Source organism: Trachinotus anak, unplaced genomic scaffold (assembly GCF_046630095.1).
Source record: "Trachinotus anak isolate AG129_WGS33_773 ecotype Australia unplaced genomic scaffold, CSIRO_AGI_Tana_v1 ptg000010l, whole genome shotgun sequence".
Classification (NCBI taxonomy): domain Eukaryota; kingdom Metazoa; phylum Chordata; class Actinopteri; order Carangiformes; family Carangidae; genus Trachinotus; species Trachinotus anak.
The window spans coordinates 29,405,380-29,418,563 of NW_027273861.1; the positions used below are offsets into that span (position 1 = coordinate 29,405,380).

Sequence of the window (13,184 nt, forward strand, 5' to 3'; positions counted from 1 at the left end):
AGAGGAGTGAACGAGAGCAGAGAAGAGATGAAGAGAGATGAGAGGATGTGGAGGAGAGATGACATGAGATAATAAGAGAGGAGGGGATGAGATGAAGAGGAGGAGGAGGAGGGTAAGTTTCCTCCTCAGGGGAGACGTCGACCTGTCAGAGTAAATGTCTCCTCTGCAGGGAGATAAAATCATATTTAAAGATCAGACGCTTTAAATCCTGACCAGCTCTGTTTGAAGAACCTTGAAGGAGACGAAGGTGGAGGAGGAGGAGGAGGAGGGATTATTAGCTCTTCATCAGCAAACTCCTCCAGACATATTCTGGGTTTTTAACACATCAGGTCACACCTGAACAGGTTGTAATCAGAGTACTGAGCTTCCACCTGAGCACAGGGAAAGTTATTTTACTCTTGCTTTACTAAAGTACCACAATACACCTCAGAGAGTATGTGGAGGGTACACAGAGTATCACTGATACTGCACTCAATTACTATTTTAAGGTACTGTTACTTTATGTGGGTATTTCTACTACAGGTGATTATGGGCCTTTTTTTCACCATTATCTGATAACTTTAATTAATGGATTTTGATTCATAAGACAAAATCCAATCAACAAATAAACTACGTTCTTTTGTTATTATGTTAATTTAGAAAAAAACTTTATTGAGAGCAGCACAGCTGGATCACAGCTGGATCAGCAGATGTTTGTCTAAATCACACTCACCACTGTCAGCAGTGTGAATCTGCAGCGTGATGATGAGGAGGCAGGAACCTTCCTCACAAACAAACATTAAAGTTCAGTGACCTCATCTCGCTCCATCCTCTTCTTCTGTGGTTTATGTTTATCTCCATCAGCCAATCAGACATCACCGTTCACTTTGAGTTTTGACTCATTTGTTTCTTCTGTTCTGTTAGTTTGGGTTTTTATTATCTCTGCAAAAATAAGATGACACATCGATCAGCCACCACACACACACGCGCTGGACACCCGCCTGCTCCTATTGGCTGAGCCCGGCGGTGGGTGTGGTATTGATCAGAAACACCAGCAGCAATTATACGACTTCATACTGAGCCTGGGGCTGATCACTATTCACTGTGGAGACACACACACACACACACACACACACACACACACACACACACACACACACACAGATACACACACACACACACACACACACACACAGATACACACACACACACACACACACACACACACACACACACACACACACACACACACACACACGCACACACACACACACACACACACACACACAGATACACACACACACACACACACACACACACACACACACACACACACACACACACACACACACCACAGTGACTCTTTGATTAATGCTAATTTGTGTGTGGACGTGGAGCGCCTTAATCCTCTTCTCTAATTGGTCTTTTATTATGGCTGAGGGGTATCGGGGGGCGTGTCCGGGGCTCTTCGTTAATGTGGTGTCACCGCTGTTACCGTGGTTCAATGTGAATGGATGAGGCAGCCACCGGCGGGACGCCGCAGCCGGTCGACCAACAGGGGGACCAAACTTTTATTCATTAACGCTGCAAGAACAAGTCCCGAACAAAAACACAGACGTGAAGTTTGTTAAAGCAGAGTCTGGAGCGGCCTGCTGGGAGGAGCAGCAGGTCACTGTGACCCAGAGCCAGGTTCTGTTGCTAGGCGACATCTAGTGGTCGTAGTGATGACGACAGGAGCGAAGGGAAAAGTGCGGTGACGTAGTTTATAGAGCGACAAAGTCCACGTCAGGAGGAGGTTGGGGTGGATGGATGAATATGACCCAGGAGAGCGGTGTTCGATTCCCATGTGACAGGAGCAGCTTATGTTGTTTCTATTATCCATGACTGTTCGTTGTTATTATTGTAACCATGACAACAAAGATCATCTACTGTTGAGGAAGAACTTATTTTAACCCAGATCACCATCTTTTCCTGAACCTGACCAAGACATGAGTGTTGTTATGGTAACCATGGCGATGAAGGTAGGTCTGGTTTGCCTGCAGCTGTAGGGGATATGGATCGAATCAGAGGGTTGTTGGCACAACAGTTTTAATTGACGTCGTGGTCATGAAATCAGGATTTTAGCAGCAGTGGAGAAATGACTGCCGGTTCTTAATGGAAGATGAAACTGAAAACTGCAGCAAAGATCGTCTGATGTTGAGGAAGAACTTATTTTAACCCAGATCACCATCTTTTCCTAAACCTGACCAAGACATGAGTGTTATTAGAGTAACCATGGCGACAAAGGTAGGTACACCGCTCTCGGTACAGGTGTATTGGAGGTTGTGAGCAGCTGACAGGTCGTCAGTGTTAACGTCCACACTCTCTAACGTTACATTAACTTTACATCACCTGCATATAAATGTTGATGTGCTGCAGGTTTGTCTCAGCTGTTACATCATGTGGGACTGTAGTTAGTTTAGTTTTTTCCAAGAACCAGTAACATCAGCTGATATTAATCCCAACCTGTGTGAATTTTATCAACAGAAACCATGAAGATAAATATACTCACCTGTTTACATTTTATTAAGGACTAAAGTTATGGAGAATTGAGGGCGTGGCCTCTTTGAGTGACAGGTGACTGAGAGAGCTGCTCGCTCTGAGCTTCAGAAACCTGTGGGTGACGTCACAGAGGCTCCATTATCTGTATTTACAGTCTGATGAAAACTCACTTTCAAAGGTCATTTTTAAGTTTTCGTCTTGTTTGGGAAAAACAATCGTTAATGTCTCTTTGTCGTCGTAGTTTTTGTTGCTGATTAATCACTGACAGACAGAAGCTTGTGCAGACCCAGCGACTCAGATGCTGATCAGGGCTCAGGCTCAGTGTGTGCTCAGGTATGTTCCCCCTCAGACTGTGGGCTTGTTTCTTTTCACCTCCCTGCTCTATAATTTCCACGGCTCACAGCACCGCCTGCAGCCACGAGTGCATCAGGCGTGTCGTCACCTGGGGCCAGCTGTTTCCCAGCAGCACCGGCTCCCTCATTAACCCTGTAAATCCCGCTCACACAACCTCAGCAGCTCATTATTTACATGACACTCATGCTGAAGCACAGATGCCTCAACTCGGTGGTCAGAACCCTCCCTGCTCCTGAAGGCCTGCTCCAGGAACCTTTATATGAACCCTTTTATGACCTCGGGAGCTTTACTGACGTCTACACAACAGGAACCTTCATGTCTTTTCATGTCACTTTCCTCAGAGACTCTGTTCACATGACTGCATCACAGTGTTTCTTCTCGTTCTGTGTGTTCAGGTCACAGAAGAACAGATTAAATCACAGTCTGATCCTGCTTCAGTCTGTTCCTCAGTCTCCTCAGACAAACACAAACATGCTGAAAGATCTTTCACATCCTGATCACTTCCTGGTTTATGTTCTGGGATCATGGTGCTGTTTGGCTGTGTGACCTCTGATGGAGGGTCAGGACACTTCAGACGTCTTAAACAGAAGCATCGAGGGGAAGAGTGATGAGAAACACAGTCAGCAGGTTAACTACTGACCCCTGACCCTGTCCTCCGGAACAAACCCACAATCCTCACGAGTTCACGCTGGAGATCCCAGTCACCTCTGTCCACTGAGAGACGCACACCTTCACCTGGACCAGAGACCACAGAGACGACCCTGCTCTGAAACAGTCTGGGTCAAATGCACAGAAACAAAACCAGCAGAAGTTCATCTTACCAGGCTGAAGCAGTTCACAGGCTGATCTGTCCACCTTAAAACACCCAGTCCTCCAGCTGATCTGTCCACCTTAAAACACCCAGTCCTCTCTTTAACTTCAGCTGCCGGCAAAAGTTCACTGGTTAAACTTTTTGCCTCCTCTCTGTCACTCCATTCTTCACCCACCCAACCAGGAAGTAAACTCAGGTGTGGTGGGGTGTGGCAAGAGGCGGAGCTTCTTCTTCTTCTTCTTCTTCTTCTTCTTCTTCTTCTTCTTCTTCTTCTTTTATAATGGTGAATTGTAATCAGATGGATCTTTATCTCCACCTACTGCTGTGTTATAGAAACGTTATATTCTTGTTGTCAGTCCAGTGTCTTGTAGGTGAGTGAAGATAATATTGGTAATATTACAACATAAGACTTTGATTGGTGGAGCTCCTTTATATCCTGGTGGATATTTACATTCATGGTTTCCAACCTGAGGGTGGAGCCTCTTCAGAGGTCATCAGATACTGAAGATAACTCAAGAGTCATGAAATGATAAATGCTTTTTTGTTTGTTTGCTGGATAATTTTTCCTCTTTGAGCCTCAGTAAGTTCATTAAATGAAATCATGAAGTTTAGAAAAGGAGAAAACAACTAAACACTGATGTTTAACAAGAGGAGGCTGAAACACTGGGTTAATCTTTAGTAGTGTTTTAATCAGATTATGAGATGTTTAAATCTCAATCTGAAGATAATAATCATCTGAGTAAATGTCAGTAGTTACTGAACCGCTCGCCTCTGGTCGTCGTAAACATGTCTCATCTCCATTTCCTGCGTCACATGGACTCACGAGTCCTGATCAATGGATCTGAACGTGGAAGCAGCTGCTGTGATCAGCCTCATTAAAACCTGATCAGTAAATGTGTGTGTGTGTGTGTGTGTGTGTGTGTGTGTGTGTGTGTGTGTGTGATGTGCCTGAAGATTTAACAAGTTTTTTATGTTTTAAAGCTGTTTTTAAAGACCAAAGGTTTGTGTGTTGTTGGACTCACTGCAGCAGCTACACAGGAGCACGAATCAGTGAGTGACTCATGTACGTACGGTGGCCCTCAAGGACAAAACACAAAGGAACAGGCTCCAGACAAACAGCCAGTGACATGTTCAGAGAAATGTCAGTGATTACTTTGGTTTTGTACATAAAGTCTGATGTTTTTATATTTGCTGTATTTCTGGATTTGTGGTTTCATGTTTTTTTCCTTATGGGCCACCATACTTATAAACACCAAATAAATACATGAATATCAATAAATACGTTTGCAGTAGGGAAACATTTGACAAACATGAACTGAGCTTTATTTTATTACATTGGAAACAAAGACACATCCTCACTCTTCATCCTCACTCTTCATCCTCAGTCTTCATCCTCAGTCTTCACAGCAAACATGGACTCCAGGAGCAGTTTATGTTGAGCATCATGTGTTATCCTGTCCTCTGTCCCATATCCTCACTAATGAAAACTTTCTTTTACTCTGTTGTTATGATTAAAGAGTTGACACATGAACAACACTTTGACAGGAGCTGGGGATTGAACCGACAACCCTGTGTCCAGGTGAAAATCTTGTACATAAGCGGAAACAAGGCTTCATCTGATATTTGATAATATCGAATATCACAATATTTCCTATGATATTTCTCATAATATTGACTTTTCTTTTCAGTTTTGCTCAGTCTGCTGAGTCTGACCCTCGTTTCATTGCTTTGCTCACTGTATATTGTACCATAGTATGTGACAAATAAAACTTTATTCATATTAAACTGTTTGGTGGCAGCATCACTTATACCTGAAATAAAATACAATAATATCATAATGTATTATTCAAAAATAACATCACAATCACACCTTATATCTCAGTTTACACTATTTTACATGTAAAAGTTATTAAAGATAACATAATATAGACATAATACTACTACTAATAATAATAAAGTATTATTAATAATAATACGTATTATTATCACCATTATTATTATTATCATAGAGTGATGGGGCATGGTAATCTCTCAAGTTCAAGTTCAAAGTTTGACCTGCTGACCTTTAGCTTTTTTTCTGTGGGGGCATATCAGGTCACGGCTGTGTGTATCTGTGTGTATCTGTGTGTGTATCTGTGTGTATATCTGTGTGTGTGTGTGTGTGTGTGTGTGTGTGTGTAGTAGAAAGGCGATGCCCGATGTTGGCGGCTGGCTGAATTATTCACGCTCCTCTGCGGTCGTCTCCCTCCCTGAAATCTGAGAGGAGAAGGTGAGGCGGCTCCCACCCTCCACCCAGCACCCAGGGGGAGAATCTGAGCTCAGCCGACAACAACACGACACGCAGCCAGGAGGGAGGAGGGGGAGGAGGGGGGAGACAGAGAGGTGAGGGATCTCTGTGGTTAGTTTGATGAGCGGCTGCAGATCAGAGCCGCTCTGATGTGTCGTGCAGGACAACAGGACGTCCTCAGTCACAGGAACAGGGTCGATCTGTTGGCTCATGAGGCTCAGTCATAGTGAACTGTCCTATCAGACACGTCCAGCGTCTCTGAGGCCTGTGAACTCAGCTCATTACAGACACTTTAGAGAACATGTATTCATATCAGAGGCGTCAGCTTGAATCTAAGATCCCAGGCGTGTCGGTCTGACTCACTCCTGTCTCATCACATTGTAGCTCCTGTCAGACTGCATGTTATTGTCCCAGCTCTCAGAGGGAACCTGAACATTTCAGTCACTCAGGTGTTCATGAACTCTGTGAGGCTGCAGTCACTCTCAGCCTCACTCATTCACAACGACACCAGCATCGCAGCGGTCCATGTGATAGCTGTTGGGACGTTTCAGTGAGGATCGCAGTGACTTCCTGTGGGAAAGAGGAAGCTGCTGCTGACTGAAGCTATATCACAGCAGCATGGACTGAGGCCCAGACACAGTGTCTGGACTGTAACAGTCCTGGATCAGTGTAGACCTGTTCAACATCCGTCCATCATAATTCTGCTGAATGATACTGAGCTCAATAAGCTCCACAGGCCAGATGTGTTCCCAGCTGCTGCAGGAGAGCAAAGGTTTCAGCCTGTTGTGTCTGATCTTCACTCAAGGTTTCGCTGCTCTGACCAAGAAGATGGTTGAACTAGTTGATCAGCTGATATATTTTAAACAGGATTGAAAATATCAGCATGTAACTGGCTGAGTGTCATTTTCGTACAGTGATACATTTTTTTTTCACTTTAAAGACAAAGTGAATTCACCTTTAAACTTAATGTACTCACTCGTTCATCGCTCGTTTATCCCCTTTAACCACAAGAGACAGTGAAACCCCACAAATCCTTGTGCTGTGAAAGTGTTAGTAACATTCACGACCCCACACACACACACACACACACACAGAGTCTCAGACTGCTGACATCAGCACTCCTGACCGCTGAGAGGTGGGATTAGAACAAGAGTGTTTCTGTTTCAGTGCAGACTGAACACTGAAGATGAAGAGGTCTCACTCTGCCTGCATTTCAGAAAACATCAGAGGAAACCAAACTTTGTTCTTTTCAGAGGGGAGGGGGTTGGGGTGGGGGGGTGGGGGGGGTTGTATCAGGAGGTGGGGATCAAGATGCAACAGTCCAGAGACCATCACTGCAAACATCCAACATCTCATGGTCTCTGCTTCCTGAGTCACACATTTTACAGATTTTATTTTTTGCCCTGATTTTCCTCATGAGAATGAAATTAAATTTTCAGAGACATAAAAAAAAAACAGGGTAAAAACTGCTCCCTCCCTCCACTCGTATTCATCAAGAGACAAAACAATAAACAAGTGTATGAATTTAACTGATGGTATTATCCATATTTTAACATTTTCTATACAGATCCTGATAATATTGTTGTTGAGAATTTTAATCATGTCCCAAAAATCTGGTATCGTGGTTCCATTAAGCGTTTCTGCCTCTTGCCCTCAGGGTATTTTGTCTATAGAAACATGTCCAACTCTCAGGCAGGGACACTGTAAGTAAAAAAAAAAATCCCAGTGGTCCTGCAGCAAAAAGCTCACAAGTTTTCACACCACAGCAACAAAAGACTGTCACAAACACACAACAGGTGCAGACACACACACATGAACACAACACAAAGAGGCGGTCGATAGAGCATTAGCGTCTTTATTTTTTGTCGTCGTTGCATAGGAAATGCACATCTTGCTTCCAGTAAATTGTCTGCGTGGACATGGAGTCACTAATGGGGCTGAGAGGGATGGGCCTACAGTTCACCAGTTCAACAGAAACAACAGTCGGAGGAGGGAAGAACAAAAACAGAACAACAGAGCGACAGCAGTAAGTCAGAGAGGACAAAAGAAGTCAGTACAAACTCACGGCTTCAGAACACAGAGGATGGACAAACAATGGCACCGGACACAACTAATGGAAACTAGTTAACACTGAACGAAAGTGTAACACCAGGTCGTGGACCCGGTGCGGCGGCGGCGGCAGAAAACACCGCCCTGTTCCATAAAAGAGTTGTAGAGGCACAAGGTTTAAGTCAGTTCTGGGTGAGGATGGAGGTGAGGAGGTGAGGAGGTGATGGAGGAACCGAGCAGGTGGTCGTCAGGATGAGGATGTCCTCTGGTTTCTGTGGCGTTCTGGGCAGTGAGAGGGGGATGATGGGATGTGTGATGACGTGAATGTGTGACTCAGACTGCTCCAGGTTGCGGCCGCCCGGCGACCTCGGGGGTGAAGATAAAGATAAAGCTCTCCTTCCTCGAGATTGTCGTGGGGTAGCTACAGGTAGCGTCGCCTCCAGGGGGCTGGGCGAAAGGCATCGAGAAATGCTAATCGAGCCGATTGATTATCGATACTGGTGATCGGCTCGAATATTCAAAACATCAACAGGCTGGACGACGAAGTGAGCGCGGGCAGTTCTGGGCCGGAGCTGGGCCGGAGTTAACTGTAGAAAAATGAATCCCTGGTTTGTTTTGATGGTGACTTGAACACAGTGATGAACATTTCTACGTCTGGACACTGAGACTTCTATTGTTTCTACTCTACTCTATAAAGGACCAACCAGAGCTTCAGTATGTCTCATCTGTTCACTACAAATCCTGTTGTCTCCTCATCATCAGTCTGCTGTCGTGTTTTATATTTTCAGTTTCAGTTCCCTCCTGTCACCCGTTGAGTTCCATTTATTTCCTTTCGATTATAAAATTTTGTTCTCAGAGATTTGAAACTGGTTTTACATTAAAACAAAACTTGTGGTTTTAAGAAGAACTTCAACTGTCGCAATGATTCCTGTCTACAGCAGAGAGATTAGCAGAAAGACAGATCTGAAGCAGATAAAACACGACAGCGTGTCTGTGGAAAAGCAGGATCGTCCTCTAACAACAGTCTGAGCATCAACTAAGTTTGTCAACCAAAGTTTTCTGCAGAGAAGCACGAGTCGAAGAAACTGTTTAGTTTCAAAGAGCCGAGCTGCATCGACAGGCTGCGAGTCGAAACAGAGAGGAGCCACTGGAGGTGAGCTAGACGAGCCGATCGACCCCAGCTGGCCTGGGACGGGGGGGGGGTCTCCCAGGTGCTGGCTACCTCTTTCTCTTTCTAGACCTTTCTCATCCTGGAGGAGCGGCAGCTCGTTTGAAGTCCTGCCGGGGGAGACGCAGCGGAGGCTCGATGAGGAAGGAGGGGGGAGGGAGGGGGGGTTGTGTCCTGCATAGTGCTGAGCGATGCAGAAAAAGGCAGAGGCCATCGATTCAGTCTCCTGCAGGAAACTGCCTGGGGAGGAGGAGGATTCACCCAGAGCCATGCAGAGATTTCTCAGCCTGCTGGTCAATGGATGTGGGGGGTGGGGGTGGGGCATGGAGGGGGAGGGATGGGGGGGTTGCAGACCAGCCGGGTGTTTGCCGATGTTAAAAGTTAGCTGGAGATTGTCGGATGAAACCCCTGCGAGGCCGCGGCAGTCATCATGGTGGCACACCCATCAGATCAATGACAATAAAGTGACACAGTAGAAAACTGTGCAGGAGTGAGGTGGTGTCTGAGTGAGGAGATGGAGGGTGAATCAGAGGAGGTGAGACAGTTTGAGGCATAACAGGGAGAGGTAAGAAAAGAAGAGAGAGGAACCAAAACAGTAACAGAACAATCTGGTTTTTGTAATTTTTTTCTCATTTGTTGTCTTTGTAACAGCGTACTAGGCGATTATGGAAGAGCATGCAGTTATATCTTATGATTATTGTACATTAGCTATAATCAGAGGGGCCTGACAGACAGCAAAGGCTACTGGTGTTCAGAAATTTCAACAATTACAAACAATTATTGTATTCAGTATTCAGAAGAGCATTATAATACAGGTTTTCACAGGCACTACATTTGATCTTTTTCAATATATCATGTAATATGCTGGTTTGCTTTTATTTTTCATTTCTTTTTCAGATTTTTCGTTTAACTCGTTCGGTCCGTAGAAGCTGGGATCTGGAGGATCGATCGTAAAAGAAGGCAGAGGCTGAAATTTTTCACAAAGTAGATACCAAAGTCCACGTGGGCAGGCGCGCGACGTGAGCCGCTCCGCGTGCACGTGTGGATGTTTGTTTTTAGTCAGTGCATAGTTCTCATGCAGATTAGACTGCTATGCTTTGATACTCTGTCAGGAAGCATGATAGTAAGTTCAAATTGTCACATTTTCCAGCTTACCTCCCCTTCACTGGCTCGATTTAACACTTAGCACCATGTAATGGTTTTGCAATAGGATAAATAAATATCTTTGCAAAGGAGCAGTGACACTGTAATTCATTACAGTTGAGCGCCGGAGAGCAGCTCCAGTGTTACCTGCCTCCTCGTCCAATGACTTTCCTTCATCTCTCTAAAGTGATGCCATTTATACTCATTTCCCCGGCTCGCGCTCCGGCACGGCCGACACGGTGAAGGACGTCTTCCTTCTGCTCTGCTCTCGGCTCTGATTTGGTGCCAGAGGAGACGGTGGGAGAAACGGCAGTGTTTTCACTCCACATCGGTTCAGAGCGAAGGAAAGCTGCTGGAGGTGGATCTGGTGTCACTGGAGCTCTCTCCCTTCCTTGCACGATTGTTCTACGAGAATCGTTCGTTCAGCGTCGCTTAATTCACATACTCAGGCCTCTAAAATGATTGAAAGTACTACGTCTTGGGTGGATTAAAAATACCCTGGTCTAAGCCTGAAGAATTCTGCCCCTCTTCACGTCAAGCCGTTCAAATTCGATTATTTCCAACCCCTCCAAATTGCAGACTCGCACAGCGGTCCGGTCTGATGGATCTGTATCTCAGGTGGTGGTGGTGGTGAGGGAGGGGTGGAGGGGATTATCTCTGCCCAGGAGAATTTGGACAAACGTGAAGACAACAAAGGCGTTAGCATAAAAAGCCCAGCCTTCATTCAACCCTGTTTCCTGATGGAGCGGCAGAATTCCTCAAAGTCAACATCCAAAAATCAACTCTTAGCAGGGGAGGGCGGGGGTGAAGCAAGACGAGGGAGGGGGATATTAGGAGGGGGGGGGCAAATGCAAGTGTTTCTCTGGAGATTTAAGACAGTCTTTGTCTCCAGTTCTCTCTCATATTGCTGGTTGAACAAACTTTGGATCATGTCTGGATTTCGGGGTGAGTGGAGGAAGCTGCAGGATTCAGCAGGCTGTTAGAGGCTCAGAGGGGTTTGTCAGATTTGTTTTTTGGGAGCAGATTCTTGTCGATTGGTGACAGTATCTGTCAGGACGTGCTGCTGCTGGTGTGCGAGAGCGTGTGGTGTTTGTTGGTTCAGCTGGTCGGACGCAGCGTCTGGCCTTATGGGCTCATCGCTCTCTCAGCCTCAGCTTTGATTTGTGTGTTTGGTGTCAGTTTAAGTGGAGGAGGAGGACGTGGTGCAGTGAGCTTCACATTCAGCCCCTCCCTCGCCTCCACCGCCACCACCCCCATGAACTGGGACTCCTCACAGCTTTAAGATCACTCCCTTCAAGGACTCCGGTTCCAGCGGGATTTGAGTTACTGCTCATTTCTTTGCGTTTGTTCATTACTTTAGTGTTAAATTTGATTGTATCTCTGTCTTAACAAACCAAAGCAACGCTCCCCAACCATCAAACATCTGCCCTTCAATTTACTTCAGTTTCTTTAAATTGAGGGAAAATGGTCATGATCACATTTTATTCTAATTCATCCTGTTCCAAATATTTTATGGCTGCACTACAACATCAAATGAAAGCATTCTGGGAGATTTTGCAGGAGCCCTGAGGTCATTAAAGATGATATTTTATTAAACTTGTCCGCACAAGTTATTATTTTGTTGTTACTAGATCTATATCTTACGCAAAACAGTTGTTATCACCTGTGTTATCACAAGAAATTAGACACATCCTGTGCACAAGGGATAATACTTTACAATCTGTGGTTGGTTCCTACTCATAAAAACCCTTCTCTGCATAGTCTGCAGACGCTGCATTTGTAGACAGATTCCTTCAAATGTTGGAGGATCAGGTGGATCCTTTGTACCCTAACTTATCCCATGATTCATTGCATCGGTAATGACAATAATATGGCTGCAAACAACCCTGTTAATGTCAGCTCAGTTCAACAGTAACGGTACTGAACTGTTAAAACCAACGACCTGAAAACCTCAGGCTTTTGTGAAAAAGTTACCTGTTGTCAAGGTTGCTCGGCAACAGGAGCCGCACTTTGTGATGCAACAGTAAGAGCCTTTTGGTCTACAACGCTACAAAGGGCCACACCTGAAGGATGTGGCCCCTGAATTGGGACACGGCTGTTGTGTATGTTTATCTGTGGGTGACAACAACTCTATCCTGAATCACACCTGACAGATGCTTCAGTTTTCATTGGCGCAGCTGTCAGGGTTCTTTTTTTTTTTGCCAGAGAACAGAAATGTAAATGCAGTTGAGGTGCGATTGTTTTGCTGTTTCCAGGGTCGAGAATAAACTAAAAAACTGAAGTTTTAAGTCGACATGGAGTCAACATGAAATTCCTCGTGATGCTCAGAATCATCCACAGCTCTCAATCTGCTCAGGATCCTGTGGCCCAAAAATAAAAACAGGACTTGAGGTGATAGAGAAACAGCCATGAAACACAGACGTCTTCATGACTCGCATTTCACCTGCACTTTATAGGCGAAACTGCAACACAAGGTGTCTTTCTATATATTAAGTATATTTTTTTTTGCAGGGCTTGTATATTGGGGTTTGGAGTGCAGCCAAAAAACACCATAGGTGAACAGAGCCAACAGGTGATCTCCGAATCTTTCTGAAAGTAAAAGTAAATATTTCTCATTGTGGTAAGAGGTAATGAGCAGAAACTCTGATCACACTTGAACTGTCCTTCATCCTGTTGATTATCTGGTCCATGCATGTGATGCTGTGATGAGCAGCAGTGGATGTGTGGATGGACGGAGATCAGAGTGGACCTCCAGGCTCAGGGAGGGCTGGGTGAGGAGGAGGAGGAGGAGGAGGAGGTGGAGGTGATCTCGTGGGCCAGTGAAGAAAGAAACAGATGGAAAAGAAAAAGAA

At 45.1% G+C, this 13,184-nt stretch overlaps 1 protein-coding gene across 1 annotated transcript in view; it reads right to left on the reverse strand.

The window, feature by feature from the left end:
• The window catches only part of patj (PATJ crumbs cell polarity complex component), a 117,872-nt gene extending 114,006 nt beyond the window's left edge, over positions 1-3,866 (reverse strand). Inside the window, exon 1 of the mRNA XM_071486629.1 lies at positions 3,696-3,866. The gene's annotated coding sequence lies outside the window, so the exon portion shown is untranslated. The remainder of the gene's footprint in view (positions 1-3,695) is intronic.
• Between the last annotated feature and the right edge of the window lie 9,318 nt (positions 3,867-13,184).